This window comes from Salvelinus fontinalis, chromosome 17 (assembly GCF_029448725.1).
Source record: "Salvelinus fontinalis isolate EN_2023a chromosome 17, ASM2944872v1, whole genome shotgun sequence".
Lineage (NCBI taxonomy): Eukaryota > Metazoa > Chordata > Actinopteri > Salmoniformes > Salmonidae > Salvelinus > Salvelinus fontinalis.
This window is the reverse complement of record NC_074681.1, coordinates 16,275,874-16,283,245: the sequence shown is the minus strand read 5'-3', so window position 1 is coordinate 16,283,245 and position 7,372 is coordinate 16,275,874.

The following is a 7,372-nucleotide window of genomic DNA, read 5'->3' as shown; positions in this document are numbered from 1 at the left end:
CACACACACACACACACACACACACACACGCACACACACACACACATATATAATCTACATTATACAGCAGTGGGTGTCCAATTACTACCCAACTTTATTACCCCACGTTGAAATTACACTTTATGACATCCACTTTATTCACTCATCTTCAACCTCTGATTGTTTAGTCTATTGACCTTCTTCTACTACTACTAGTACTACTAGTGTATGGGGTCACACTAACAATGCCATAGATGGGGTGGTGGAAGACCAGTGACCACCTTAGCATACTTACTCTGAGAATTGCAGTAATGATCTGTTAGAATAGCCTCGTATTACCAGACTGATTACAGAATGTAAGCTCCAAACAATTCTGCATGGTTTTACGAGGTTACTGTTGTTAGAATAGAATGGACTAGACTAGAAGATGACTTTATATGCTCTGGAGAGGGAATTTACCTTGCACATAGAATATATCTGTTAGATCTGTGTTGGCATTTAGGGTGGTGGTTAATCGTAACAACATTCTGTACTCAACCACAGAAGGATTTTTCTCAGTTTTACTTCCTCTTCACCCCCTCTACTAGTGCTATGTTGCCTATGTTGGCTTAGTAGTAAAATAAAGACCTCAAAGGAACACACCTAGGTACATAGTCTGTTACAATATCAAATACCTTAACGGCGGCAGCACCTTGTAATGGAGACATTTTAAGATTAATAAAGTTCATATTCGGTTAAGAGTCATTTTTTGTGTTCTATTTGAGACACTAATTTGTGTACGGGTTAGATTAGAGAGTTTAACAGTCACATGTACAGGGTTGCAGATGTAATTGCATGGTACAGTGAAATTCTTTAGTGCCGGGCACCAATAAAGCAGGACAAAGTGAAATAAAACAATAAAAATATAATACACATTTAAATAATAATATATAGTGTACATATTAACAACTGTGGGGTGGGGGCAGGGTAAATGTCAGTTGAGGGGGGGTGGGGCTGTGTGTAAATGTACATTTGGGGAGAAGAAGGGAGGACAGGGGGAGCAGATTGCTGATTAGTGGTGGCTATTCAGTATTTTATGATTTTTTAAAAACCATTATTTAACTAGGCAAGTCAGTTAAGAAAAAAATATTATTTACAATGACGGTCTACCCCGGACAACACTGGGCCAATTGTGCGCTGCCCTATGGGACTCCCAATCACAGCCAGATGTGATTCAGCCTGGATTCAAACCAGGGACTGTAATGACACCTCTTTCAGTGAGATGTAGTGCCTTAGACCGCTGCTTCACTCGGGAGCCCATTGGGTATGATGAGACTTGATTCTAGACTTGATACTGAATGTTCATGATTGTTAAGGACTATCTGTTGATAGTGATTGACGCCAGACTGGAGGTACAAGGACCAAGGACACTGATTGATATTGTATTCTGTGACACTGTGATTCTGTAGCAGCTGATCTAGTGACTTCCTACAAGCCTCTCGTTGGGTGTTTCCAGAACATTGGTGCTGTCCCACTGGGTAGACATCAACTCAACTTTCATTGAAATGACGTGGAACAACGTTGATTCAACCAGTATGTGCCCAGTAGGGTGAGATTTGAATATAAGGACCTGCTTAGAGAAGGCGAGTTAGTCATTTTCTCTGCTTCTGTGCTGGTGGTGTCTCCCTGTTGCAACTGTCATTTACTTTATTAATAAAGGGGGCAGTATTCGGAAGTTCGGATGACCGACATGCCCAAAGTAAACTGCCTGTTACTCAGGCCCAGCTAGGATATGCATATAATTGGTAGCATTGGATAGAAAACACTCCGGAGTTTCTAAAACTGTTAAAATAAGGTCTGTGAGTATAACAGAACTGATATGGCAGGCAAAAGTCCGAGGAGAATCCATCCCAAAAAATTTTTTTGAGGTCACAGGCCATTTCAATGCTTTTCTGTGGGATATTCAAAGGAATTCCTCCCAGATTGCAGTTCCTATGGCTTCCACTAGATGTCAACAATCTTTAGAAATTGTTTCAGGCTTGTTTTTTGAAAAATTAGCAAGTAGTTGTAGTTTTCAAGATGTCTCTCATTAGCACTCTAGTCTTGTGGCGTGCGTGGATGAGGCCGCGCACTTCATTAATTATCTAGTATTGAACATACTACATTCAGTCTTAAATTGTATCGTTTATTTACATATTAGGGTACCTGAGGATTGACTAGAAACATTGTTTAACTTGTTGGGACGAAGTTTTCCAGTAACTTTTGGGATTTCTTTGTCTGCATGTTGAACGAGTGGAACGATGGATTACTGAATCAAACACGCCAACTAAACTTACTTTTTTGGGATATAAAGAAGGACTTTATCGAACAAAACGACCATTTGTTGTGTAGCTGGGACCCGTGGGATTGCAAACAGAGGAAGATCTTCAAAGGTAAATTATTTATTTTATCGCTATTTCTCTTTTTTGTTACGCCTCTGCTGGTTTGATTTTTTTTTTAATGCTGGTGTATGCGGGGCGCTGTCCTCAGATAATCACATGGTATGCTTTCGCCGTAAAGCCTTTTTGAAATCTGACAACGCGGTTGTATTAACAAGAAGTTAAGCTTTTAAATTATCTAAGACACACGATTTTTGCATTTTGAATTTCGCGCTCTGCCATTTCACCGGATGTTGTCGAGGTGGGACGCTAGCAGAACACCTAGCCCAAAGAGGTTTTAACGACCACTCTCGTTTTTGTCCATCTATTACACAACTACACTAAGAAATCATATGTCTCCACAGTGGTCATGTAGCCTGATCCCAGATATATTTGTGATGTCAGCTCCTAAGGCCAATGGGACCAGGCTAGTCATTTTCTGCCCTCAGATGAAAAGATGCTACAGAGATTATTGTGTGCAATCTGAAGGGCCCCTCTCTCCTTCACCTCACCCTTCTGCTGCTGTCACTGGGATGATGTCTTTGCATGTTGTTGCCATGGACACCACATGAAAGGCCAGATAGGAGGGGACCAACACAATAAACTCTTATTAAAGCTGCAGGCAACAATTGGTGGTCTACAGATCAAAAAGAGGCCTGTTCAGCTTTCAAAAACACATTAATACAGACATAAATAGTACCTACCTATATCAGCATCACCAAAACACTAATTACATAGTATTTGACTGTTTGAAGCCCACTAGACCATAATCTGTTCTCTATTCTCATATACCGACTGCCAGTGCAAATGTGTTCCTTCTGCTGTTGCTAGGGACCTATAGAGATAAAATGTTATATTATGGGAAGTATGAAGCAACTTATATACTGCCGTGTACATGTAGACAGGATATTACACACTATGTCATCCAGACTTATATAATTGAGTCCATCAGCTGACTATTTTCCTCACAACAACAAGAGCCTCGTGGTGCTCAACAGTCCCTCTTGTGAATGAAGACAGGTCGGGATGATTAATTTGAACCATTCACCATAGTAGAGCAAAATTGTCAGCTTTCTAAGACCTATGTTTTACTTGAGTGCATTAGATTTTCGTTTATTAATTCGACCATTTAAAAAAACAAGCACACATAAAACTTGAAAAAGCCATACATGCACATGAGTAAAATCATTGAGGATAACACACAAAGTCTGGGACTTATTTCCATTGTGGTCCTCTTGAGACAAGATGGCTAGACAAGATTGAACACAGTATGGCAGTGAAACAATAAAACAAAAACAGAGAAGAAGAACATCTATCTCATCATTCCAGTTACATCATAGGGGTTATTCATATGGGCACAGAAGACATCAAACATATTTTTACTTATTTTTACCCAGAGAGGACATTTATTTTATGGGATGAGGCAACTCATTCCATTCTGAGGCTCCAGTATACAAGAAAGTACCTTTCCCAGCATTACTCCTGAATCTGTATAAGCACACTTTAGCAACACCTGATCTGGTGCTGTGGTTGTGTGCATCCCTAACATGAGGAAAGTAATCCCTTAGATATCTGGGCGCAGGACCATAAATACTCCTGTAAACCAAACCTAGTCTAATCTGGGACACCCTAGCCTCAACAGGCAGCCAGTTTAGTTCCTGAAAGCAGCTCCTGCCTATGTGAGTACGTGGACTCACCTTCAATACTACCCTGATCAGCTTATTCTTGGCTATCTGGAGCTTCCCCTTCATTAATTTATATAAGTCCCCAAACCAGGAAGTACTAGCATAGTCAAAATGGCATTGAATGAGGGCAGTAGCTAGCACTTTCATGGAGTCCTTATCAAGCAGCTTGGACTTTCTAGCCAAAAACTTAGTCCTGGCATTAACCTTCCCTAGCACTTTATTGGCCATGATCACACCTCCCAAGCTTCCATCAAGGATACATCCCAAGTAGCTAACAGAGGTTTTAGTAGTCAGCACCTCACCCCATAATTCCACATTGATTTCAGAGGACGTACTCAATTTAGGTCTGGATCCAAAAATAATTGCCTCAGTTTTCCAAAAGAGCAGAGATAGCTTATTATCTCCAAGCCATTTGCTAATGTTAGTATGCTCTGTGCTAAGTATGCTCTCCAACATAATTTTACTTTTCTGAGACACTAGAAGTGTAGAGTCGTCTGTATAAAGAAAAATATGTCAAGAACAAGCATCTTTCATATCGTTAATATACAATAAAAACAGCAGAGGCCCAAGCATGCTCCCCTGCGGAACGCCACATCTCATTGGTTTTGCCTGAGACAGTGAACCATTAACCTCTACTACTTGCTCCCTTCCTGATAAATAGGACTTTACCCATCCTAGAGGGATACTGCTTAACCCCAGTGCCTCCAGTTTGGAGATTAGGAGACAGTGGTTAACTGTATCAAAGGCCTTCTGTAGGTCAAGCAGTACCATTCCACACAGATTTCCCTCATCAATCTCTTTCCTGATGAAGTCAGTCAAGTAAAGTAGACATGAATCAGTGGAGAAAGTTTTTCTAAAACCTGACTGAAAATCATACATTAGACCTTGTTTGTTAACATATTCATACATTTGCTCATGTACAACTCTCTCCAGGATCTTTGATGTTACACAGAGGATAGATACAGGCCTATTATTCCCAGGGTCAGACTTTATCCCCTTCTTATACAGAGGTATAACTTTAGCTTGTTTCATGTCCCTGGGAAAGGTACCTTGTTCAAGAGAGAGATTAACGATATGTGTACTACAAGGGCCAATTTGCTCAGCAGAATCTATAAGAAATCTTGCAGGAATATTATCCAGATCTGGAGTTTTGGAGCATTTAAGCTCTGCCAGTGTAACAGATATAAACTTTACGGCGTCCCCTCGCCCCGACACGGGCGCGAACCAGGGACCCTCTGCACACATCAACAACAATCACCCACGAAGCGTCGTTACCCATCGCTCCACAAAAGCCGCGGCCCTTGCAGAGCAAGGGGCAACCCTACTTAATGTCTCAGAGCAAGTGACGTAACTGATTGAAATACTACTAGCGCGTACCCGCTAACTAGCTAGCCATTTCACATCAGTTACACTCACCCCCCTTTCAACCTCCTCCTTTTCCGCAGCAACCAGTGATCCGGGTCAACAGCATCAATGCAACAGTTTAACTTTACGTCGTCCCCTCGCCCCGACACGGGCACGAACCAGGGACCTTCTGCACACATCAACAACGGTCGCCCACGAAGCATCGTTACCCATCGCTCCACAAAGGCCACGGCCCTTGCAGAGCAAGGGGCAACCCTACTTAATGTCTCAGAGCAAGTGACGTAACTGATTGAAATGCTACTAGCGCGTACCCGCTAACTAGCTAGCCATTTCACATCAGTTACACCAGCATACTGACTATTTTGGCAGTTGCTTCCTTTGCAAAAGAAAAAGAGTTTGGCTGAACCCCCAACTCTACATAATACTTCTTGACTCCGTTGCTTCCATACAAACCAGAACTGGTGGCAGCTTGCTAACCAGCTTGCTGGCAACATAAGTAAAGAATAGTTGAATTCATTGGCAACCTCTGCTTTTTCATGTATCATCTCCCCCCTGATGTTCAGTCCAATACTGTTTAGTTTGTTTTTGGTAGTACTACTACAGCCTAGTTTCTTAAATGATTTCCAAAGCTTTTTAGGGTCCTTTTTGTTCTCAATTATTTTCTCAGCAAAGTAACCCCTCTTAGCTTCATCCATCCTGCTCTGTGCTTAATTTCTGTGACGTTTATATAGGACAAAATCACGCTGCTCTTGAGAGTTCTCACATTTTTTTAAAGGCCTTATTCCTTGCTTGGATAGATTCTAGAATCTCATCTTTAAACCAAGGGCTAGATCTCTGCTTTACCCTGACCCGTCTAATGGGAGCCATCACATTCACCACATCAAGGAATCTACATTTAAAGACTTCCCAGGCACTGTCTAACCCTACACTATCTAGCACAGGTGACCATACGACACATAATTCACATTTACATTTCAATTACATTTACAATTAACAATACACAATACACATTTACATTTCAATTACATTTACAATTAACAATACACATTTACATTTCAATTACATTTACAATTCACATTTACATTTCAATTAAATTTACAATTCACAATACACATTTGCATTCTACAATTCATAGGACACAGGGTATTAGAATAGAAGTATTGTGTTGATGAAGATGTATGACCAAATTGGTGTGATGGGTCTCACTGTGAGCCTGATTGGCGGTGTCATGTCCAGGCCTGCCCTGTGATTGGTTGTAATTTCCAGGCCTGCCCTGTGATTGGCTGTCATGTCCAGGCCTGCCTGGACAAGGCTGTAACAGGGGAGCTAGCAGGGGTCCTTCAGTGAGAGGGTTGATACTAGAGCTCACCTCACAGCAGGCACTGACAGCAGGGCTGCTCTCTCTCTCTCATCTCCCTGGACAGAGCAAGAGCAGCAAGTTATTTACAAGGGCCTCCTTCACACCTGTCAGCTCTCTCTGGATGGATCTTGGCCAGGCGCATACAGGACTGACAGAGCTGATGTCTCTGATTTTATTCAATTCAATACAACTTTATTGGTTCCATTAGGACAACTAGTATTAACATTTTGTGAAGTGAACCGAGCTGACTAAATGCATATTGAGAGAAATGTGTGGTGTGGTGACAGAACACCTCTGAGTTGTTTTGAACCTTCATCTGCTCTGATCTCTACTTCCTAGATTGCTTACCATGTAGACTCGAGGCTTGCATCTCATGCATACTGGAGTTCAATCAAAGTATTGCATAGCAGGTGCCATAGTGAAGGGCTCAAAGAGGCAGTCTCAATGAGGGTTCCTTTGATCAGAGCTGATGTAAGATGGAGAGACTTCTAAATCCCCACTTGTAAGCAAAGTAGAACAGTATCACACGGATACTTTCTTACTGGTAAATGCACAAATAATTTGCTTTGCTACTGGCTTTTGTCACC